The following is a 25924-nucleotide window of genomic DNA, read 5'->3' as shown; positions in this document are numbered from 1 at the left end:
TAGCAGAGACCAATCAACAGCCAAAGCCTGTGGAGAACCAATCAACAGCAGGGGAGGTGCAGGAATTCCAGCAGAAAGGACAATAAAACTGGCTAACATAATTTAAAGAGAGTCTATTGCATCCCTTAGCACCTACTCACTGACAGTGTTAATGACATCCCTTCAGGGAAAGAATTTTCTACCTAAGAAGAAACGTAAAAATTGAACTTTACAAATGAAGCCAAAGATGACACAATATAATGCAAGGAAACAAGCCTTCAAAAGCTTGCATTGTTAGTATTTTGGCATTGTTTTTCTGATGGGCCGAAACACATTATGAATAAAACAAGACTAGATGATGCAAGAGAATGTAACTGATCAAATACAAATTTCAGGTCTTGTTTGTTTCCATTACATCCACAGTGCCAGTTTTAGAGGTTACTTTTCAGTCTTTATTAGGGCAACCTGAAGACATTAGACTTTCTATTGCAGTGGTTTATAACAAAACCTCTTCTAATGGATATTAGTATTAGATATTAAAGAGAAGATAATAAGAAAACATGAGATTTAACTATGAGATCCAAAATATGTTTGCATAAGTTAAGTTTTAGTGACTTCAAGTGTTGAACTGAATAACAATTTATATGATCCAAACACAAACAACCTAACCAGTGCATTGCAGATCATCAACATCAAGTTCTCTTGTTCTTTAAGGAGTTCTCCAAGTTCTCTAAGGAGCTGATATATTTTTCCGATTCTCTTTTCCCTAATTATGTTTCCCCAGGGTTGTTCTAATGTGCAAGAATCATGCGGAAAGAATCTTTCCAGCTTTCCCTCCCACAAGAATTATGTCCACTTGACTTGGCGCAGAAGAGACCTGAAGTAAAACCCTGACATGGCCCTAACACCTTTGAAATGTAGAAGCTTTAAGATATACTAACCTGAGTTACTAAAGATCCTAAAGAAATTTAGCTCATTTCAGCCCTATTGATAGATTCAATAATTGTTGGCTCTTCTAAACATTGAGTCATTATTTCTAGAAAGTTATGTCAAACTTTGCCATTTTTTTTGGTTAAATGATTTATAGAGGTCAACTTAACCTCTAGACTGGTTTCATTGATGTACACAGTCTTTAGTCCAGTAGAATTTAAATGTGAATACCATTATAGATAAGTGGCTTAAAATTTTTTCTACCATGTTACTATTACAAAAATAGAGACATAGACCAATAGAACAGAATACAGATATCAGAAATAAGACCTCACATCTACAACCATCTGACCTTCAACAAACCTGACAAAAACAAGCAATGGGGAAAGGATTCCCTGTTTACTAAATGGTGCTGGGAAAACTGGCTAGCCACATGCAGAAGATCAAAACTGGACCCCTTCCTTACACCTTATACAAAAATTAACTCAAGATGAATTAAAGACTTAAATATAAAATCCAAAACTATAAAAATCCTAGAAGAAAATCTAGACAACACCATTCAGGACATAGGCACGGGCAAAGATTTCATGAGGAAAAAAAAAAAAAAAAAAAAAAAAAAAAAACAATTACAACAAAAGCCAATATTGGCAAACGGGATCTAATTAAACTAAAGAGCTTCTGCACAGCAAAAGAAACTATCACCAGAGTGAACAGACAACCTACAGAATGGGAGAATATTTTTGCAATCTATTCATCTGACATAGATTTAATATCTGGAATCTACAATGAACTTAAACAAATTTACAAGAAAGAAAAACAAGCAACCCCATTAAAAAGCAGACAAAGTACATGAACAGACACTTCTCAAAAGAAGACATTATGCATCCAACAAATATATGAATAAAAGCTCAACATCACTGATCATTAGAAGAATGCATATCAAAACCACAATGAGATATAGTCTCACACCAGTCAGAATGGCAATTGTTAAAAAGTCAACAAATAACAGATGCTGACAAGGCTGTGGAGAAATAGGAATGCTTGTACATTTTTGGTGGGAATGTAAATTAGTTCAACCATTATGTAAGACAGTGTGGCGATTCCTCAAAGACGTAGAATCAGAAATACCATTTGAGTCAGCAATTCCATTGCTGGGTATATACTCAAAGGAATACAAATCATTCTATTATAAAAATACATGCATGTGTATGATCATTGCAACACCATTCACAATAGCAAAGACATGGAATCAACCCAAATACCCATCAATGAGAGACTGGATAAACAAAATGTGGTACATATATACCATGGAATACTATGCAGTAATAAAAATGAATGAAATCATGTCCTTTGCAGAAACATGGATGGAGCTGAAAGCCATTATCCTCAGCAAACTTACACAGGAACAGAAAACCAAACACTACATGTTCTCACTTCTAAGTGGGATCTGAAAAATGAGAACCCATGGACACAGGGAGGGGAACAATGCACACTGAAGCCTGTCAGTGGGGCGGGGCAAGGGAGAGCATCAGGAAAAATAGCTAATGCATGTGGGGCTTAATATCTAGGTGATGGGTTGTGACAAACCTGCACATTCTGTATGTATATCCCAGGACTTAAAATTAAATTAAATTTTTTAAAAAATCCTACCATGACCAAGAGTAAGAAACATAATTTATGCAATCACCCACACAGATATAGATGTATACATACATATATATATATATATATATGCTCACATACTTATATATCTAAAACAAAATTTCACAAAATTGGACTTTTCTTTGCAAAGAGAAATGTATATTTTCTCATATATATAGATATATAGATAGATAGGCAGTCAACTCTCATTATTCATGGTAGTTATTTTCTATAAAATCACCATGAACCCTGAATTAGCTAAACCATTGCTCAAACAGGAAATGCAGGGTTAGAGTCCTCTGAATTTCAGGTACAATATTTTCCTCAACTGATCAATACATATTCTTGTTTTGTGTGTGTTTCTGTTTCAAGACATCTAATTTAACATATGTTGTTGATTTATTAACATTGAACTCACAGCTAACAGCACTATGGCTCATGCCTGAACAAAGTTTATCAAATATGTTTTCTCCATAAGGTACATCACAGCCTTCTTGCACTTAGGAATGTTAGAAACACTTCAACACTACATTTTAAACACTGAAATTACCAACAAAATGTGCAAAAATGCAGAAAAACATGGCACTAAATGGATTGTAAAAGGACACTTATTTACAGCATGAGAGCTGAAACAAGAAGGTAGAGCATCACCTTGTTTGTCCTCAGCTGAAAACATGTGAGTTGGGCAACTCAAATTTTTCTGTGCTCTGTGTATACCTGCAAATGACTGTAAAAGCAGCATTAATGTTGACTTTGGAGTTACAAATACATTTTTGTAAGTAGACAAATTTGCAAGTTTTGAATCCACAAATGAGGACCAACTGTAAACGTGTGTGTGCGTATATATATGTGTGTGTGTGTGTATGGCATACACACACACACCCTACTAATATGATTTTACCACAAACAAATGGGTTTAGATTGGCAGCTTGAAAAACCCTACAATAAAGTAAGCAATGTCAGAATTTTGACTTGACCACGAATTTATCTTCATATTTGAATAAATGAAAAAAGTATTAATACTGAGGATCTCTTTAAACAAAACTACATAAGAATGATGTAGAAATCATGAAATCAGCAACGCATTATCAACATTGTGCACATGTTTGCAATCCCACCAATGAGGAAATATTTTGGTATGCTAATTACAAATAAGAATTTACATAATGTGTAATTAAACATAGGGTGTGGTAGTGAGAGAAGGAGGGGTTGGGGAGGGCAGAGCTATATGTCTACAAATTAGTAACTCATCAGAAGAACTTATAGCAGTGTTTGTATTAATTAATAATTAGAAACAATTGCAACCATCAACAAGCGAATGAATGAATAAGTTATACTATTTTCATAGAATTTAAGCATAGCAATGAAAATGAGTAAACTAATGCAGCATGGAAAAAGTATTAAAATATATAGATCACTAGAAAAAAGACTACAATGTACATGTTATGTGACCATTTACACAGAGTTAAAACATACAAAACAGTGCTACATATTGTTTAAGCTTGCATGCAAAATTAGCAAAATAGAAAAACATGCACACATTTAACCAAAGAGGTAAAAGTTTCCTATGAGGGAAACTAAAAAACACTGATTAAAGAAATTGTAGATAACACAAACAAATGGAAAAGCACCTCATGCACATGGATTGGAAGGAACATTATCATTAAAATGAACATCCTGCCCAAGGAAATCTACAGATTCAATGCAATTCCTATCAAACTATCAATGTCATTTTTCATAGAATTAGAAAAAGCAATCCTAAAATTCATATAGAACCAAAAAAGAGACTAAGTAGCCCAAGCAGTCCTAAGCCAAAAGAACAAAGCTGGAATCATCACATTACCTGACTTTAAATTATACTACAAGACTATAGTAATCAAAACAGCATGGTACTAGTATAAAAATAGACATATAGATCAATGGATTAGAATGAAGAACTCAGAAATAAAACCGCATACCTATAGCCAGCTGATCTTCAACAAAGTCAACAAAAACATAAACTGGAGAAAGGCCATCCTGTTCAATGGGGCTGGAAAAATTGGATAGCCATATGCAGAAAAATAAAACCAGACCTTTCCTGCTATTGAAGTTTCTTAAAAAAAAGAAAAGAAGAGAAAAAAGAACCTGGATCTTAATCTCTCACCATATAAAAAAAAAATTAACTCAAGATGGATTAAAGACTTAGATGTATAACCCGAAACTTATAAAGTACAAATTCTAAATAAATAAATAAATAAATAAATAAATAAATAAATAAATAAATAAAGATTCTAGTAGAAAACCTAGGAAAAACTCTTCTAGACATCAGCTTAGACAAAGAATTCTTGACTAAAACCTCAAAAGCAAATGCAACAAAAATACAAAGTAGACAAGTGGGACTTAATTAAACTAAAAGATTTCTACATGGCAAGAGAAATAATCAACAGAGTGAAGAGACAACCTACAGGATTGAGAAATTATTTGCAAACTGCATCTGACAAAGGCTTAATATCCACCAGAATCTACAAGGAACTCAAACAACTCAACAAGAAAAAAGCAAATAACCTCATTAAAAAGTGGGTAAATTATATGAAGACATATTTCAAAAGAAGACACACAAATAGCCAACAAGCACATGATAGAATGTTCAACATCCATACTCATCACAGAAATGCAAATTGAAACCACAAAGAGATACCATCTTACACCAGTCAGAATGGCTAGTATTAGAAAGTCTAAAGATAACAGATGTTGGCAAGAATGCATAGAAACAGGAACACTTATACACTGTTTTTGGGAATGTAAATTAGTACAACCTCTATGGAATACAGTATGGAGATTTCCTGAAGAACTAAAAATAGAACTATAATTCCACCCAGCAATCCCACTACTGTGTGTCCACCCAAAGGAAATCAAATCATTAAATGAAAAAGACATCGGCACTCAGATATTTATCACAGCACTATTCACAATAGCAAAGTCACGGAGTCAATCTAGATGCCCATCAGTGGATAGTTAAACAAAGGAAATGTGGTATAGAAATACTGTAGAATACTCTTAGTCATAAAAATAGAATGAAATCATGTTTTTTGCAGCAACATGAATGAAACTGGAGGCCATTATCTTAAGTGAAATAACTCAGAAACAGAAATTCAAATACCTCATGTTCTCACTTATAAGTGGGGGCTAACTAATGTGTACACATGGATATAGAAAGTGGAATAACAGACAATGGAGACTCAGAAAGGCTGGAGGGTGGGAGGAGTGCGAGGGATGACAAATTACTTAATGGCTACAATGCACACTACTCAGGTGATGGTTACACTGAAAGCCCAGACTTCACCACTACACAATATAACTGTGTAACCAAATTGCACTTGTACCCCTTAAATCTATAAAAATAAATAAATAAATAAATAAAAACATGCATGAAAACTCAAGACTATGTTTGTCTTTGTCAAAGGAAGAAGGAAATAGTAACTAAAAAGTCTTATTTCTTAAGCTAGAGATATATAGACATTTGTCTATTTCATGTCTTTCTCTGCTAATTTTTTCAACCTAAAGTGTTTTATTAAATTATTTTAAAGTACTTATTTCCATATATGCAAAATCACACTGCCTCGTCATCACAGAAAAGACAACAGTTCCTTGATGATTTTAGTTTAATTTAGTATAGATGTAAACTAATGAGAGGGAACTTATCAAGGTAAACATGTTGCATCAATCAAAACAGCATGCATTGCTGTAAAAGACATGTGGCATATACCTGCTTTCCTCCATAGATGCTGAGGGTTTTTTGGTTTGTTTGTTTTTTTTCTAAAAAAATTCCAAATATGTATTGAAATCAAATCATTCAATAATAAATATTACATGAACTAGGATATCTCAATACCACCTCACCAGAGTCCTCCTGGGTCAGCTTCTAAAATAAAATGTCAAATGAGTCCTCCAACACTCAGCATCCAGATCTTGGAACGAAGTACTTATTCTTGAAATTTCACTGTCTTCTCCATCTATCCCCTCTCCACAAAAAAAGTTTGAACTTCTTGACCTCTGAGTAAAACTGATTATCTAAAATCTGAAGTCGCAAATAAACCTACTTGTAAAGATCCTCTGAGAGAAAAGTATCATGGGCATGACCAGATGCAAATTTCTTCTTTCTTTTTTCCATTTTCAGTAAGGTATAATGTGTGGCCCAGTTTATGCAGAGAAATAACTCTTAAGAGTTGGAGTTAAATATGAGAATTAGAACCTAGTCTTAAGAACCAATGATCAGAAATCACAGGTTCAAAAAGAAGGCAGATATATATCAACAGGAAAATAGTAAACCTCATCAAGATTACAAGCCTCAAAGATATCACTAGACCTAAATCCACTGTGTCTTGAAATAAGGAAATAAGATCATTTCATCATCAAGACATTAGTCTCTGTACATTTGCAATTAGAGGCTAATCAAAAGGCTTAATTTGTCCATATTGAGCATGAAGGTCATGGCACAAGGCCTTATAATGAGACATCAAATATAGCCTAAAAGAACATTAACATAAACAAAATATAAACTTTCTTGGAAGTAAACTACTCATTCCTTTGAAAATAAACCAAAGGAAATCAGATCAACCCTGAACTGTTCACTTAAAATTCAGGTACAATTTATTTCTAAGAATATATCCATCGCAAAGCTGAGTCTATTAGCAGCAATTATTTAAGGATATCTTCTATATCACTGTCATCACAAGGCATTAATTCACCAGTCTCCTGAAGTAATCTGCATGAGAAATATTTCAAGTAGCAATATCAGTTGTCAAGGAAGGGGGAGACCAGATACCCTACAAGGTACAATGTGGGTTTGTTTCTTCCATTTTGGGCCATTTGTGTAGCTCAGGCACATGGGTAGGGCAGAGATGTCAAAAAAGAGACCATTGGTGGTGAGTCTGTTTACAACACTTCTGCCCATTAGATCTTACAGCTGAAATGTTCATGTCCTTAAAAAGATGGGAGAATTAAGCTAAATATTGACTCTGGAAGATCTAGAATTTCATGTCCATATTATATCATATGAAGTTTTTCACAGGAAAGCATATCCTTCTCCCAATAATGTCAAACTTAATCAAACAATTGCATAAGATTCAACCCCACTCACTTTCTAAATAAATTCACTTAAATCAAGATACCCTGAGCATTTGCTTCAGAACAAAATGTTCCTGAAACCAATTGTTTATGTTGCTGAAAAATTAGTTCTCAAGTATGACAGTCTCACAATTTCTATCAGAAGAATTGAAGCCACTCACAATTTAATCTATTGTTAGCTCTATTCTGGGCTCACTCTTACAAATCATCAAAGGTTTAATAGGTACATTATAGACTCTGTAAATGACAAACACTATTCAAACAACAGAATGAAAAAAATAAAATATTCATTATACAACTAGGAAAATTGACACTTTGCAATGTTAAAGTGAGGCATCAAAAAATATACGCATGTAAAACTATCTTTATAGCATACCTGTGCCACATTAACTTACAAAGGAATTGTTATCTAGCATTCCATTTTCCATATTGCCTTCCCTGTATTTTCATGTCACTGCAGATGAAAGTTCTCTCTATGTCTTCTAATGCGTACGACACTTTTCTTTTCTCTTCTTGTACTAATCACATTCTACCTTAAATCATAGTTATTTACAGTATTATAGCTGAAAGATATTTTTATAACAACAGCATTATATACATCTTAATTTCTCCATTACATTATATTTCTTTTGTCTTTGAGTCATGGGAACTTAGTACAGTACTTATGCAAACTGGTGTACTCAATACATGTTTGATTAATGATGAACCCTGAGAAAATTGCTCTCTCAATACCCTAGGCTATATTTCAGATTTATGGCTTTTCAAAAGGTGAGTAGATTTCAAATATTGGTCTAGCATTCATAAGATGACATTTCAACAAATTTAGTAAATCCTGTAGGCAAGATAGCTTATTTAACTTAATCTTGATTAATTTTCACACACACACACACACACACACACACACACAGGTTTTGAGGTATATATTATATTTGCACATCATGGATATGAAAACATAGTCAAAGAAGTTAGATTTGTCCTCAGATTGTATATCTTAAGAGCTAGAGGCCACATTTAGTGTTCTCAGTATATCTACAAGCCTTATTTAAATCTGTTCCTTCATATCAATTCAATCTCCCCATGCATCATATAGTTTCGTGAGCAAAAGCAATGAGTCATGAACATGTGTAGTCATTTTCTTGGACAACATTACTCTGTTCCTGGCCTCAATTTTACTTCATTGTTTACCCAATATACTACCATTTTTATTTTTTGAAGCTCACATTTACCCTTTAAACTAAAAACACTCTACTTTTTAATTTTGGTACGCCTTGTCCTACCCTACAGGACATCAGCCCAGCCCTAGCTTGACTCACCAGGAACACAGTTCAACTTTATCCAGTCTTCTGTACTGAGGAATCAGACAGTGAAGGGAAGGAATAAAAGACCTTTCCAGCCTTGAGTATCACTAAGCTTCATGTCTCTGAATGCTATGCTAATGCACTGGCTGCCATTTTTCGGTGTGTCCCAATAGAGATTAGACTTTTAAAGAATCACGGCAATTTTTGAGATATTGTTGGAGGATGGTACTTTTTTTATTCACTCCCAATTTCAAAGTCTTTAAGCCAAAATCTACACACTCCACAGTATTAATACATATTGAGCATTTGAGATATCCAAGATATAGTTAAGTGACAGTGGATCTCGCATTTTCACCCATTGCAAATACTTGGAATTTTCCTTCACTTTAACTCTTCACCTGTCCATTCACATGTTGTCAATTATTCAACAAAGATTTATTAAGTACCATTAAGTACCTGTTCTGTGTTACCTATTGTTCATAGACTAGCAGTTTAGTAGGAAACAATACAAGGTTGCTGCCCTCCTAAAACCTACATGGAAATGGTACAAAGAGAGAGTAGAAATAAACATTCACTTTGGGAGGCCAAGGCAGGCAGATCACTTGAGGTCAGGAGTTTGAGACCAGCCTGGCCAACATAGCAAAATCCTGTCTCTACTGAAAATACAAAAAGTTAGCCGGGTGTGGTAGCACATGCCTGTAATACCAGCTACTCAGGAGGCTGAGGCAGGAGGATTGCTTCAACCCGGGAGGCGGAGTTTGCAGTGAGCCAAGATCACACCACTGCATTCCAGCCTGGGAGACAGAGAGACTGTCTCAAAAAAAAAAGGTGGTGGGGGGGAGAAATTAAAAAGAGAGAAACATTTAACATAGTTTTAAGTGTTACGAAGAAAAGTGTTGTGATGAAAATAAAGCAAGGACAGAATCAGGGTAAGGGAAGTGATGGTGATATTTAAAATAAGGCCAGAATTTAAATAGAGCCAGCCATAATAAATAATCTAAGGAAAGAAAATCTACAGATTAAAAGGGAAAATAATGAAAGGCCTTACCCAGCTCTGTAAATCGAGAAAACAAAAAAGAAAAGCAACAAAAATGAAAGTACACACATCTAATCAAGAGATATGGTAATTTAGATCAGGACCTCAAAGATGCACTCACAGGGTCAATATAATTTCGGTCTTGGAGGTTTAAACGACAACTGTACAATTTCACTAAAAATTGTATTTGGATTAAGATTCTCTCCTCCCTAATCATCAAAACAAAAAACTCATGAGGCCTGTTTGACAGTACAAAGTTACAAAGTTCTAACCATAGGCCCATTTACCTAAAACAACTTCAGGGCTTCAACTTGTCCTTGTTGCTATAGTGTAACTTCCTTGCATCATTTTAAAACATACACACTTGTGACAAAATGTAGGAAAATGAAATGGTTTTGTGGATCTCATGAACTGCATCAAAGAACAATTATACAGAGTATTTTCCTTATATTTGTTAATGTTAATTCTATGAGTACCCACAAAATGGATATCTCATTGTTTACTCCTGCTCTGATGTCTTTGATGACTATACCATATTGGAAAAACTGAGTGTTACCATCTCTCTTCAGCCCTACCACCAAACACTATCACCCATTCAACACAATAACCATAATTTTAGATCAATGACCTTTATAGTATGGTTTCTGGCCTACTGGGTAATCTTAATGAGTCAAGAATTAACCATAAAAATGAAAACCCTGTATTAAGAGTGAAGAGATCAATTCTCCCTTCTTTTTTGTTTGTTTGGGGGCTTTTAGTTGTTTTTTTTTAGACAAGATCTCACTCTGTTGCTCAGGCTGTAGTGCACTGGCATCATCATGGCTCACAGCAGCCTCAACCTCTTGAGTTCAAGAGATCCTCCCACTTCAGCATCCTAAGTAGCTGTGACAACAAGCGCACACCACTACATCTGACTAATTTATACATGTTTTGTAGATACGGGGGTCTCACTATATTGCTCAAGCTGGTCTCAAATTCCTGGACTCAAGTGATCCTCCTGCCTTTGCCTCCCAAAGTGCTGGGATTACAGATGTGAGCCACTGTGCCCAACCTGAAGAGATAAATTCTTTTGGCTTTCATTTTTATATATCTTATTACCTTATAACTGTAAAATGACTAATTAAAAGCTACTGACATTTTATATTCATAAGTTAACGTTAGCTCATTCTTAAGGTTTTCTGAGAATTTTCTTTGCTTTCAAGTCTGGCTATCATACAACTTTTTGAAGTTTTGCAAGGTTTGGACTGGACTGTGCATGCAAATGTACAGAAAGTTAGAATTTTCGTAGTTTGGGCAATCAGCATATGTTGTTGACTACAGTAGGTTGTGGTTTTCCAATTGCTGCTTTTCTTGACATCTAAATGCAAATTAATGTTAGTTAATTTTATCATGTCGAATTTAATTTGCTGGTGGTTGTTTAACATGATAGATATTATCTCTAAATAATTGCTTTTATGGAATATAATTGTCAATATAAAATATAAGACATGAATATGTCCATACTTTTATACTTCATATATACATATATAACAGAAACTTTCCACTCCATCTATTTATTAGAAATTACTTAGAGGTAATATTCTGCCCATGAATTTGTACTGTTTTAATAATTTCTAACAATTTATTAAGGTGAGAGTGATAAAAATTTATGAAGCATTTTTAAGTTTGTAAAACATTATAATGTAGATCTGAAATCCCTTATCCAAAACCCTAAGAACAAGATGTGTTGTTTTAAAATTAAGAACTTTTTGGGCCAGTTGCTATGGCTCATGCCTGTAACTTCAGCCCTTTGGGAGGCTGAGGCAGGAGGATCATTTGAGCACAGAAGTGCAAGACCAGCCTGGGCAATACGGTGAAACCCTGTCTCTACAAAATATATAAAAATTAGCCAGGCATGGTGGTGCACGTCTGCAGTCCCAGATACTCCGGACGCTGAAGTGGGAGGATCAAATGAGTCCAGAAGGTTGAGGCTACAGTGAGCTATGTGATTGCACCACTGCACTCCAGCCTGGGTGGAAGAGAGAGACCCTGCCTCAAAATAATTAATTAATTAATTAATTAAAATGAGATTAAGAACTTTTCAAATTCTAGACAGGTAATATATAATGCTATATATTACAAAACACCAAATCTGGAATGTTGAGCAGCACCCCATAATCAACCACATCAATATTTTTGCAGTGACATACATGAATGCTTACACTAAATTGATAATGAAAGGCGATGAAAAACCTCATATGAGCTGCAGTCAGGTTTTTCAGCCAAATGAATCTGTACCAAACTTGCAGAAGAATTTAAATTTTCAGAGCTTTTTGGATTTCAGAATTGCAAATAAGATCTTACAAGCAGACATACATCATTTTTCTTTCCCTTGTAAAGTGAATGGAATGGCAACTTTTATAAAACAAGCAACACGGCAGTGGCTCACACCTGTAATCCCAGCACTGTTGGAGGCCAAGGCAAGGAGATAACTTGAGGTAAGGAGTTCAAGACCAGCCTGGCCAATATGGTGAAACCCCATCTCTACTAAAAATACAAGCCATTGCACTCCAACTTGGGTGACAGAGTGAAACTCCATCTCAAAGCAAGCAAACAAAACCACAAATCCTTGCTTAAAAGTTGGTCATTGGTCATAGTACTCCTCTCTGGGGGTATAACTGAGTTCAATTAGTCTAATACTTCATGGCCATTTTATTTGTGAAAAAAAAAAGAGTTTTTAGAGAATTAACTGGGAATAAGACAAGATTATAACTAAACCTTCCTGCGTATAAAATGAATTCTTTTAGAAGGTCAGTAAACTCCCTATGAAAAACCGGGAAGAAAAACTGAAGGAACTAGCAATATGGAGAAGGCCTAGTAGAAGAGATGACTTACAAAAACCTCCTGGCATTGGGGGAGTTTGGGAAAAAGCCAAAGGACTCATAAGAACAAATATGTGTATTTCAGTTCAGCTTTAAGCTTTTGGTTTTACTAAGATTAGATAATTTCCTCCTGTCCTATTCCCACTACCTGACAGGTAAGGGAAAGTCTCACTTAAATGGAGTAAGACCAGAAAATTAGAGCCTCTACTTTATAGAATTGCTGCCAGAAAGGATGGTTTCAGGCTGGCTTTTGAACATGGAAAATCCAGGATTACAGATTGAATCTGTCTGTGAAAGAAGAGAAGATATGGAGAAAGAAAATTAACATTTTATTGTTGCCTCTGATAGTTAATTTTATGTGTCAACTTGATTGCACTAAGGGATGCCCAGATAGTTGAAAAATCATTATTTCTGAGTGTGTCTCTGAGGGTATTTCTAGGAGAGATTAGCATTTGAATCAGTAGATGAGTAAAGAACATCTACCCTCACCAACACGGGCAGGCGTCATCCAATCCATTGAGGACCTGAATGGAACAAAAATGTAGAGACGGGATGAATTCTGTTTCTGTTTTCTTGAGCTAGGACATCCATCTTCTCCTGTCTTTGTTCATTAGAGCTCTTAGTTCTGAGGACTTCAGACTCTAGGCCTTAGAGTCTGACACTAGCAAACTCCACCACCTACTTGCCTTCACCTCCCACCCTGATTATCAAGCCTCCAGCCTATAGGACTGGGAGTTATGTCATCAGTTTCCCTGGTTTTGAAGCATTTAGGCTCATAGTGAATCATACCACTGCCTTTCATCGTTCTCCAACGATGATGACCATGGCCTCCATAATCAAGTGAGCCAATTACTATAATAAATCTCTTCTCATATATCTCTATATATCTTACTCATTCTGTTTCTCTGGAGAACCCTAATACATTGTTTACATGTTTTGATTCATTTGAAACTCCGTTCTACCGGTGAGGCAATGGAATTTTAGAAAGCTAAACATTCTCTTTGATGGTCATTCAGCTGTGGTACAGACTAGAGAATCTTGCCATGAAACCAGAGTCTGAAAGTGTTCTGTTTCCAGTATGGTAGAATAAATCCTTAACAGACAAAACAACCTACAAATAACAAATATAAATTCTGGACAAAATTCAGTGAGCAGCTACCTCAGGGCTCCAGAGAATGAAAAGACCAGGGAGATGTTAAGGGGATATTGACATTTGGAAGAAGGCAACAGTGCAGGCTGAGTTTTCTATTTTTGTGATTTTATTCTGAAAGCAGTCTGTCTGTAGTCATGGCATGTTGCAGGGTGGCTTATACTTTTGTTTTGTTTGAAAAAAAAAATTATAAATTGGGCACAGTGGCTCACACCTGTAATCCTAGCACTTTGGGAGGCCAAAGAGGATCATTTGAGTCTAGGAGTTGGAGACCAACCTGGGCAACATAGTGAGATCTCATCTCTACAAAAAATCAAAAAGATGTACCGGACATTGTGGCAACTTGGGAGCCTGAGGTAGAAGGATCACTTGAGACTGGGAGGTCAAGGCTGAAGTGAGCTATGATTGTGCCACTGCACTCCACCAGCCTAGACAACAGAGTGAGACCCTGTCAAAAAAACAAACAAACAACAACAAAAGAAAACCTTTCTCTTTCTTGTATAAAGAATCAGATGACAGAGCCAAAACAACTTCCAGTTGAAACTAAAAGAACAAAACTGATACCGAAGCGGCTACCTACCTCAGGCAAAACAGAGTTTGCAATTTGCATCTCACTGGGTAAGTTACCTGTTAACACAGAAACATAAACACTTTTTGGAAAAATATAACAGAATTCAGGACCACACAACATAAAACTCACAGTATCCTGGATATAATTCAAAACTTCTTGATATGTGAAGAAGTGGGACGATGTGACTCATTCTCAAGGGAGAAGATAAAAAAGCAAAAGCCAACCATAAGATGAACCTGCCATTGAAATTATCAAACAAATATTATAAAGTTGCTATTTCAACAAAGTTCAATAAGGTAAAGGAAAATACACTCCTAATGAATGAAAGGATAAAAATCTCAGAAGAAAAATAGAAACTATAAAAAAGAGCAAAATACAAATTCTAAAATTGAAACATAAAATTTCTAAAATGAAGGTACACAGGATTGGTTTAACAACAAAATAAAGATGGTAGACAGAAGTGTTAGTCAACATGAAGATAGATCAGGAGAAATTGTTTAATGTGAAGAAGAGAATTTCTGTGTGTGTGTGAGACAGGGTCTTACTCTATGGGTAATACCCAGGCTGCAGTGCAGTGGCAGGATCATAGCTCACTACAGCCTTGACTCACTGGGCTCAAGCAGATCCTCTTACCTCAGTTTCCCAAGTAGCTGGGACCACAAGTGTGAGCCATCATGCCTGGCTGATGTTTTTATATTTTGTAGATATGGGGTCACCCTGTGTTGCCCAGGCGGGTCTCAAACTACTAGGCACATGCTATCCTCCCACCTCAGCCTCCAAAAGTGCTGGAATTACTCATGCCACCACACCTGGCTGAGAAAAAATATTTAATGAGAAAACCACAGGAACAAGTAGAACAATATCAAAAGTCAAATACATGTGTAAATGGAATTCAAGAAAGAAAGAAAAGAACTCCTAGTTTCCAGTTCAGCATGTAAGAAGCTTGGAAGTCACCACTCTGTCTGTAACAACAAGTAAAAAAACTGAAGAAATTGAAAAATCAACAGCTCACACCATCAGAGAAGTGAGATCACAAGGCAAACCACTGCCCCCGAAATTGAAGAAACAGACAGATGCAGAGAATCACAACTATCCAAAGCAAAACTCATAAGCAGAAGCTCTGCAGGAACCAGCAGTGGGCTAGGAAAACCTGAACTGTAATAGACAAATTGCTGGAGGCTCAGAATGGGCAAGTCTAAGAGTTGAACACTCTAGGGGGACCTAGTCATTAGGCAGCCTCCACACTTTAGTTTTACCTCCAGGAACTCTACCAGTTTATCACAGTGAAGATCAGAGAAAAATCCACTCATGCTTCCACCAGGGAATGGGGGAAAAGAATCATTTGAAATATGCCAGAGCATTTTGTCCCTACTAATACAGCCTCCTCTCAAGAAAAGCAATTTTGCCAGAACCTAACCTGCCAAGGTTTTATCAGACTAACTTACCTGGGGAAAAGGAAATATCCAACCCTCAGCCCCTTCTAACTATCCTGTCCCACCTAAGGGGAAGAAGGTATTAACTGTGGAGCAATGATGAGGTTCACAGCCCAGGGCACAGGCTCACCAAAGGACACAGACCTACTCATTGGACTATAGAATGCTTCCCCTTCCCCCACACTTTACCACATCACATTACTAAAGGCCTATTTACCCCAGCTCCTTTTACCTAGCATATTATGTCCAGCTTTAAACAAAAAAATTGCATACTCAGGGGCAAAAAACACAGTCAGAAGAAACACAGCAAGCATCAGAATCACACTCAGATATGGGAAAGATGTTATAATTATCAGACCATGAATTTAAAACAACTATGATTTAATATGCTAAGGTCTGTAATGAAAAAACTAGGCAGCATGCAATAATGAATGGATAATGCACATTCTAAGAAAGAATAACTGAACATTCTGAAAAGGAATAAATAATGAAATGTTAGAGAAGAACAGAATATTAAGAACTGTGGGACAATGACAAAAAGTGTAACATGCAGGTAATGTGACTACCAGGGGAAGAAAAAGAGAAAGAAACTGAAGGAATATTCAAAGCAATAATGACTAGTAATTTCCTCCAATTAATTAAATCAGATACTAAACTACAGATCCAATAAGCTCAGAGAACACCAAGAAGGATAAATGGAAAAAAATCTACACCTAGGCATATAGTTATATCAATATAGATACTACAAACATGGCAGATATTAATCTGTTCTCACACTGCTGACAAAGACATACCTGAGACTGAGTAATTTATAAAGGAAAGAGATTTAATTGACTCACAGTTACACATGGCTGGGAGGCCTCACAATCATGGCAGAAGCCAAATGAGGAGCAAAGTCACACATGATGGCAGGCGAGAGAGAAGTGTGCAGGGAAACGCCCCTTTATAAAACCATCAGATCTCATGAGACTTATTCACTATCACGAGAACAGCATGGGTAAAACCCACCACCATGATTCAATTACCTCCCACCGGGTACCTCCCATGACAGTGGGCATTATGGGAGCTACAATTCAAGAAAGTTATCAGGGAAAAAGACTGGAATTATGTAATAACAAAGGGCCCAATTCTCCAAGAAGACATAACAATCTTTAACGTGTATGTGCCTAAAAACAGAGCATCAAAATATAGCAGGCAAAACTGATAGAATTGCAAGAAAAAATGGAGAAATCCACTAAAATAGTTGAAGATTTTTGACACTCCTCTATCAGAAATGAACAGATCCAGCAGGCATTTCATCAGAAAAAAACGTAGTCAAGCTCAGTCAATCAAATGAATAAAATTTATGTGTATCAACCACTTCACCCAGCAACAGCAGAATACATATTCTTCTCAAACTCAAGTGGGACTTTCACCAAGATAGACCACATTTGGTGTCATAAAATGAACCTTAAAATTTTTTTAAAAATAGGAATCACACAGCATCTGCTCTCAAGCCACAATGGAATTAAACTAGAAATTAATAACAGACAGATAGTCAGAAAATCCCAAAATACTTCAAGATTAAACAATACACTTCTAAATACCACATGGGTCAAAGAATACATCTTGAAAAAAACTTGAAAATATTTTGAACTAAATGAAAATACAAGTTATCAAAATTTGTGGGATGCAATGAAAGCAATGCTTAGAGGGAAACGTATAGCATTGAATGAGTATATTAGAAAAGAAAACATCTAAAATCAATTATCTAAGTGTCCACCTTAGCAAACTAGAAAAAGAAGAGCAAATTAAATCCAAAGTAAGCTTTAAAAAAGAAACAATGAAAGTCAAAGCAGAAATCAATACAACTGAAAACAAGAAATCAAAAATTAACAAAATCAAAAGATAGCAATTTGAAAGGTCTAAAAAATTAATAAACCTCTTGCCAGACTAAGAAGAAACAGAAAAAAGGCACAAATTATCAATATCAGAACCAAAAGATAGGCCATCACTATAGATCCCTGGAACAGCAAAAGATAATAAAGAAAACCTATGAACAAATAAATAATGATAACTAAAGAAAACCATGAACACATCTTTGAACAACAAGCCCTCAAACTTGGTAACTTAATGAAATTGACCAATACCTTGAAAGACACAAACTGCCAGAACTCATATAAGAAGAAATAGGCAGGCCGGGCGCGGTGGCTCACGCCTGTAATCCCAGCACTTTGAGAGGCCGAGGCGGGCGGATCACAAGGTCAGGAGATCAAGACCTCGGTGAAACCCCGTCTCTACTAAAAATGCAAATATATATATATATATATATATAAGCCATGCACGGTGGCGGGCGCCTGTAGTCCCAGCTACTCGGTAGACTGAGGCAGGAGAATGGCGTGAACCCGGGAGGCAGAGCTTGCAGTGAGCCGAGATCACGCCACTGCACCCCAGCCTGGGGGACAGAGGGAGACTCCATCTCAAAAAAAAAAAAAAAAAAAAAAAAAAAAAGAAATAGACAATCTGAATAGGCCTATAGCTATTAAAGAAATTTAATCAATAACTAATAACCTTACAAAACAGAACACATCAGGCCCAGATGATTTCCCTGGTGAATTCTACCAATCATTTAAGGAGGAAATGATACCAATTCTCTACTATCTCTTTCAAAAGATAGAAGCAGAAGGAATACTTCCTAACTTATTCTGAAGCCAGCATTACCCTCATACTAAAACCAGACAAATACGAGGAAAAAAGCTACAGACCAATATATTTTATGAACACAGATGCAAAAATCTTCAGCAAAATATTAGCAAACCAAATCCAACAATGTGTAAAAATAATTATATATGATCAAGTGGAGTACATATGGGGCATTCAAGGCTAGTTCAACATTCAAAAATCAAGTAATGTAATCCATCACATTAACAAGGTAAAAAAAAAAAGAAAAATCACTTTATCATATCAATAGACACAAAAGAATGAGGGAGAAAAAATATTTGAAGAAATAATAGCTAATTATGCCTCAAATTTGGAGGCATAAGTTTACAGCCTTAAGAAAACCAGTGAATTTTAACATGATAAATGCAAAGAAAACCAAGAGTAGACATATCAAAGTCAAAGGGCTAAAAATTAAATATAAAGGATAAATATTGAAAGCAGCCTTATAAAACCCATACATTAAACACAAAGAAACAAGAATTCTGACTTCTCATTTAAAACTATGGAAGACTAAAGATAATGGAACAAAATCTGAAATAATGAGAACAAAAAGCCCTCTCAGCCAAGAATTCTATAGCTAGCAAAACTAGCCTTCAAGAATGACAGTGAAATAAAGGCATTTTCAAAAGAGAGAAAACTAAGGGAATCAATTGCCAATAGATCTGAAGGGACAATAAATAGAATTATATCTTTGCAGGATTCTTACACTTTGTCTGCAATTTCACAATGTTATACCTAAGAAGATGGTTTTTTAAAATTAAGAATGCATATTGTAACCCCCAAAAACACCATTACAAATCATGTAGGGTATAGCTAAGAAGCCAACAGATAAATTTAAAATGAAATTTTAAAAATATTAAAGTAATCTACTTGAATGTAAAAAAGGGAAAATGAAAAAATACAAGAGGTGAAGCATAGAGGATTTGGGCGGCTATGAAATTATTCTGTATGGTACTATAATGGCAGATTATAATTATGATGTGTCAGTGTGGTTCAATTGTAATAAATTGTAATACTCTGGTGGGGAATGTTGATAATGGAGGAGACTATGCATTTGCAGGGAATTGGGGCATATGAAAAGTTTCTCTATACATTCCACTCAATTTTGCTGTGAGACAAAACCTACTCTAAAAAACAAAATATATTTAAACAAAAAAACAGAGGGAAAGCATAAAACGATTAATTAAGTGGTAGGCCTAAATTTAGTCATATGCATAATTATATTAAATGTCACTGGGCAACTTAAAGTTTCAATTCCAACATTTAAGGAGCATGAAAATCATCATTTCTGCTATTATAACAAGATAATCTGGGTAATCTGAAAATCAATGGCTTTTCTTGGACTTATCAGAAAACTTAAGTTGCAGGGAAAACCATCACCCTAAAATCTGGAGAAACCAGTGAATCCCAAGTCACAGCTGAAACCCTACTACCTGAAGGAAAAGCCACAAGAGCTGTTAACTGACAGGAACACTTAAATGGAAACTTTGATGAATTTCTGGAGACTGGGTATGGACTACTATGAGAGTAAAATTTTCTGAAGGCCTTTTTCTTAGGTGTTTCCCCAGATTTCCATGGGTTTTACCTCCAGGAACACTACCAAGTGATCACAGTGAAGATCCCAAAGAAATCCCTTCATGGCTCTGGCAGTTGGGGGTGGGAAAAGGTTAATCATTGTGAAATATGTTCAGAGCCCTCTCCTTAACAAAGTTCTACTTACAGGGGAAAAAACTTTGCCAGAACTTTATCCTGTCTGGGCAAAGGGCATTCCTTCTAACCCACCTCCCGTAAGGTGGAAAAGAAGTCAGTAAAGGTTATAGCTTCAAAGTAATAGAGCTGCAGCCGTGGAAAGGAATTAGGGAATGAGTTATACTACTGGAAAACACTTTTAAGGTCACATTCCAGAGACACGGGTGCATTAAAAGATTGAAATTTAATTGTAAGATTACAAAACGCCACTTCTTCCTCACACCTTACCACCACATCAACAGGCACTAGTAAAACAACTGTGACAGAGGCACAAGATGTAGACTATATGTAAAGAGTCAAGGGAAGTTCTTAAGGAAGTCTAAAGACAATGGAGGAAATAAAATCAAGGACATTAGGGGAATTTGAAGCTTCTAGTATTTACAGCACAACAAACATCAGACAGCTGAAATCCTAACTAGATTAATATAAACCTCATTCTAAAAGCCTATTACCTCAGTTCCTATTACTCAGTGCATCGTGTCTGGCTTTCAAACACACACACACACACACACACACACACACACACACAAATAATGCTAAAAGATTAAAAAAAAACTTAGTCTGAAAAGGCAAATCAAGCATCAGAACAAGATATGACATAGATTTTGGAATTTTCAGACAAGGAATTTAAAATAAGTATGATTAATATGTTAAGTACTCTAAGAGGAAAAGGAGACACCATGTAAACAGAAGTGGATAATGTAAGCAGAAAGATGGAAACTCTAAGAAATAATAAAAAGGAAATGCTAGAAATCAAAAACATTGTAACAGAAATAAAGAATGGGGTCATCAGTAGACTAGACATGGCCAAGGACAGAATTAGTGAGCTTGAAGATATATTGACAAAATTTCTCAGCCTAAAACAAAGATAGAAAAGAGAATGAAAAACAATAACCCATAACAGCAAATCCAAGAACTATGAGACAATTGCAAAATGTGTCATCATATATGCATAGTTCAAATGCCAGAGAGGATATATATACACACACATATATATACACATACAGATATATACATACATATATATACACACACACACACATATATATATAAAGAGAGAGAGAAGAAGGTAGGAAAGAAGGAAGAGGCTGAAGTAAAAAAGGCTAATAAAAACTGAGCATTTTCCAAAATTTATGACAGACACCAAACCATAAGTCCAGGAAGTGCAGAGAACATCAAGCAGGATAAATATCAACACACACATACACGCACATACCTACACTGTCATATTCAAACTGCAAAAATTAAAGGGAAATCTGAGAAGAATCCAGAGGATAAAAACTTTTTTTCCTGTACTGGAAGAAGAATAAGAATTATAATGGGCTTCTCATCATAAACTATACAAACAAAAAGGGTGAAGTAAAATCTTTAAAGTCAAAAAACTACCAGTGTAGAATTCTATGTCCAGCAAAGTTATCCTTTAAAAGTGAAAGAGGAATAAAGACTTTCTCAGACAAACAAAAACTGAGGAAACTCGTTGCCAGCAGACCTCCCTAAAAGAAATGTTAAAAGTAGTTTTTCAGGCAGAGGAAATTTTGTAGTTCAGAAACTTGGAACTACACAAAGAAAAGAAGAGCATCAGTGAAGAAATAAATAAAGATAACATAGAATCTGTTACTTTTCTTTTTCTTAAAATATAACTGTTTAAAGTAATAATAGTAACAATTTGTTAAAGTAATAATAGTAACAATGTGTATAGCATATGGATAAGTGAAATGAATGACTGCAATGTTACAAAGACTGAAAAGAGGAACTGAGCACACAGTTATAAAGCATCTGCATTATGTGTGTTCTTTGAAAGTGAACTAATATTTGTTAAAAATATATATTACAACCTTTGGGAAACTTTTAATGTCAAAAAAGTATAATTGGTATGCTAAAACAGATTTTTAAAATATCATATAAAATGATCAATTAAAACTGGGAGTGGGAACCAAAAAATGCAATAAATAAAAAACAGTTACAAACATAATACATATTAATTTATTTATATCAATAGCCTTTTTTTTTTTTTTTTTTTTTGAGATGGAGTCCTGCTCTGTTGCCCAACCTGGAGTGCAATGGCATGATCTCAGCTCACTGTAACCTTCACCTCCTGGGTTCAAGTGATTCTCCTGTCTCAGCCTCCAGAATAACTGGGATTATAAGAGCACACCACTATGCCCAGAATAGCCACTTTAAATGGTAACAATATAAAACACTGATTAAAAGACTATAACTGTTAAGGTAGAATTTTTTAAAAGGCCTAACTAGATATGTCTCTATGAAACCCACTACAAATATAAAGACTCAAGAGAAAAGTAAAGGGATGGAGAAGGAATATCACACTAATACTAATCAAAGTAAGCTGAAGTACTTGTATTAACTTCAGATGAATGTGACTTTAGAAGAGTGAAAGTTATCAGAGCTAAAGAGGATATTACATAATGAAAAAGGACCCAATTCTCCAAGAAGACATAACAATCCTAAACACGTATGCGCCTAACAATAATGTCAAAATATATGAAGCAAAAATGGATAGAACAGCAAGGAGAAATGAAAAAAATCATTATTATAGTTGAAGACTTTAATACGCTTCTGTCAGTAACTGATAGGTCAAGCTGGCATAAATTTAATAAAGATACAGTTGGCCTGAAAAGCACTATCAATTAACTGGATCTAATTGATGTTTATAGAATACTCCATCCAGCTACAGCAGCATACACATTCTTCTCAAGCTCACATGAACATTCACCAGGATAGGCCACATTTTTAGCCACCGAGTACACCTTAACAGTTAAAAGAATATAAATCATAAGAAGCATGTTATCAGACAACAATGGAATTAAAGGAGAAATCAGCAACAGAATGATAGCTGGAAAACACTCAAATATTTGGAAATTAAACAACATATTTCTAAATAACACATGACTTGAAGAAATCTCAAGAGAAATTTAGAATATTGAACTAAATGAAAATAAAATATAATTTTTCAAACTTTGTGGGATAGAGTTACAGCAGTGCTAAGACAGAAATCTATAGCATTAAATGCCATTAAAAAGAAGAAAGATCTAAAATCAAAAGCCTGTGTCCACCTTAAGAAACCAGAGAAAGAAGAACAATTAAACTCTAAATGAAACAAGGGAAAATAAGTAACAAAAATTAGAACATAAATCAATGAAACTGAACATGAGAAGAGAAAAACAGTGAAATCAAAAGCTGGTTCTTTGAAAAGATTAATAAAGTTGACAAAACTATTGCCAGGCTAACAAAGAAAAACAGAGAGGGCCCGGCGCAGTGGCTCACACCTGTAATCATAGCACTTTGGGAGGCCGAGGCGGGCGGATGACGAGGTCAGGAGATCGAGACCATCTTGGCTAACACGGTGAAACCCCGTCTCTACTAAAAGTACAAAAAAATTAGCCTGGCGTGGCGGCAGGCGCCTGTAATCCCAGCTCCTCGGGAGGCTGAGGCAGGAGAATGGCGTGAACCCGGGAGGCGGAGCTTGCAATGAGCGGAGATCGCGCCACTGCACTCCAGCCTGGGCGACAGAGCGAGACTCCGTCTCAAACAAACAAACAAAAAAAGAAAAACAGAGAGAAGACACAAATAACCAATATAAGAATAAAGTAAGAATCACCATTACTAACCCCATGAATATTAAAAGTGCAATACATGAATGAATATTATAAATAACTCTATGCTCACAAATTTGATAACTTAGATGAAACTGACGAATTTCTTGAAAGACTCAAACTATCACAACTCATATAAGAAGAAATAGAGATTAAATATCTCTTATTCAAAATGCTTAAGACTAGAACTGTTTCAGATTTTGAATTTTTTCAGATTTTGAAATATTTGCACATACATAAGGAGATATCTTGGGTATGGTACCCAAGTCTAAACACAAAATTAGTGTATATTTTATATACACATGGCCCGAAGGTAATTTTATACAATATTTTTAATAATTTTATGGATGAAACAAAGTTTTAACAGAACTTTTTAAATTTTTAAAAATTGCTTGTGAGTACGAAGGAAGTGTACATATTTATGATATATACATATTTATGATATGATATTTTGATACAGACATGCAATGTGTAATATCACATCAGGATAAATGGGGCACCCATCACCTCAAGCATTTATCTTTTCTTTGTGTTACAAACCAATTATACTCTTTTAGTTATTTTAAAATGTACAATAAATTATTGCTGACTGTAGTCACTCTGTTGTGCTATCAAATACTTGATCTTATTTATTCTATCAAATCATAATTTTGTATCAATTAACCATCTCCATTTCTCCCCCTACCCCCACTACCCTTCTCAGCTTCTAGTTACCATCATTCTACTCTCTATCTCCATGAGTTCATTTGTTACAAATTTTAGTTCCCACAAATTGGTGAGAACATGTGAAGTTTATCTTATTTTGCTTAATGTAATAAACTGTAGTTCCATTCATATTGTTTCAAATGACAGAATTTTATTCTTTTTATGACTGAATAGTACATCATTGTGTACCACCACATTTTCCCATCCACTCATCTGCTGATGAACACACTTATATTGCTTCCAAATCTTCACTATTGTGAATAGTGTTACAGTAAACTGGGAGTGCAGACATTTTTTCAATATCCTGATTTCCTTTCTTTTGGGTATATACCTAGCAGTGAGATTTCTGGATCATATGGTAATTCTATTTTTGGCTTTTTGAGGAAGCTCAAAACTATTCCCCATGGTGGTTGTACTCATTTATATTCCCGCCAACAGTGTACAAATGTTCCATTTTCTCCATATTCTTGCCAGCATTGGTTATTGCCTATCTTTCGGATAAAAGCTGTTTTAATTGGGGTAAGATGATTTTAGTTTCAATTTTAGTTTTAGTTATAGTTCTCGTTTTAGTTTCAATTTGCATTTCTCTGATGCATAATGATGTTGAGCACCTCTTCATATGCCTGTTGCCATTTGTATGTCTTCTTTTGAGAAAAGTCTATTCAGATCTTTTGCCCATTTTTAAATTGGATTATTAGATTTTTTTTCCTATAGAGTTGTTTGAGCTCCTTATATATTCTGGTTATTAAACCTTTGTCACATGGGTAGTTTGCAAGTATTTTCTCCCATTCTGTGGGTCGTCTCATCTCATGAATGTCTTCTTTTAGTAGTTCCATAGTTTGAGGTCTCAGATTTAGGTCTTTAATTCATTTTTATTTGATTTTTATATATGACAAGAGATAGGGATCTAGTTTCATTCCCCTGCATATGGTTAACCAGTTTTCCCTGCATAACCAGTTTTCCCAGCACCATTTAGGGAAAAGACTATCCTTTCCCCAATGTATGTTCATGGAACCTTTGTTGAAAATGAGTTCACTGTAAATATATAGATTTAGTTCTGAGGTCTCTATTCTGTTCCATGTGTCTATGTATCTATTTTTATACCAGTACCATGCTCTTTGGTTACTATAGCTCTGCAGTATAAATTGAAG

The 25924-nt window shown here is 35.2% G+C and overlaps 1 protein-coding gene across 23 annotated transcripts in view; it reads left to right on the top strand.

Annotated features, from left to right (window-relative positions):
* NDUFS4 (NADH:ubiquinone oxidoreductase subunit S4) overlaps window positions 1-25924 on the top strand; it is a 696041-nt gene that overhangs the window by 377285 nt on the left and 292832 nt on the right. The window contains exon 1 of one of the 23 annotated variants that reach the window (XM_050794149.1): window positions 10738-10741. The exons of 21 other annotated variants lie outside the window; for them this stretch is intronic. The gene's annotated coding sequence lies outside the window, so the exon portion shown is untranslated. Of the gene's footprint in view, window positions 1-10737; window positions 10742-12882; window positions 12887-25924 lie in introns of those variants that run through there. One more of the 23 variants, XM_050794159.1, reaches the window with a different exon arrangement.

This window comes from Macaca thibetana, chromosome 6, assembly GCF_024542745.1.
Source record: "Macaca thibetana thibetana isolate TM-01 chromosome 6, ASM2454274v1, whole genome shotgun sequence".
Classification (NCBI taxonomy): domain Eukaryota; kingdom Metazoa; phylum Chordata; class Mammalia; order Primates; family Cercopithecidae; genus Macaca; species Macaca thibetana.
The sequence above is the reverse complement of the archived record's forward strand: the minus strand, read 5'-3'. Positions and strand labels throughout refer to the sequence as shown.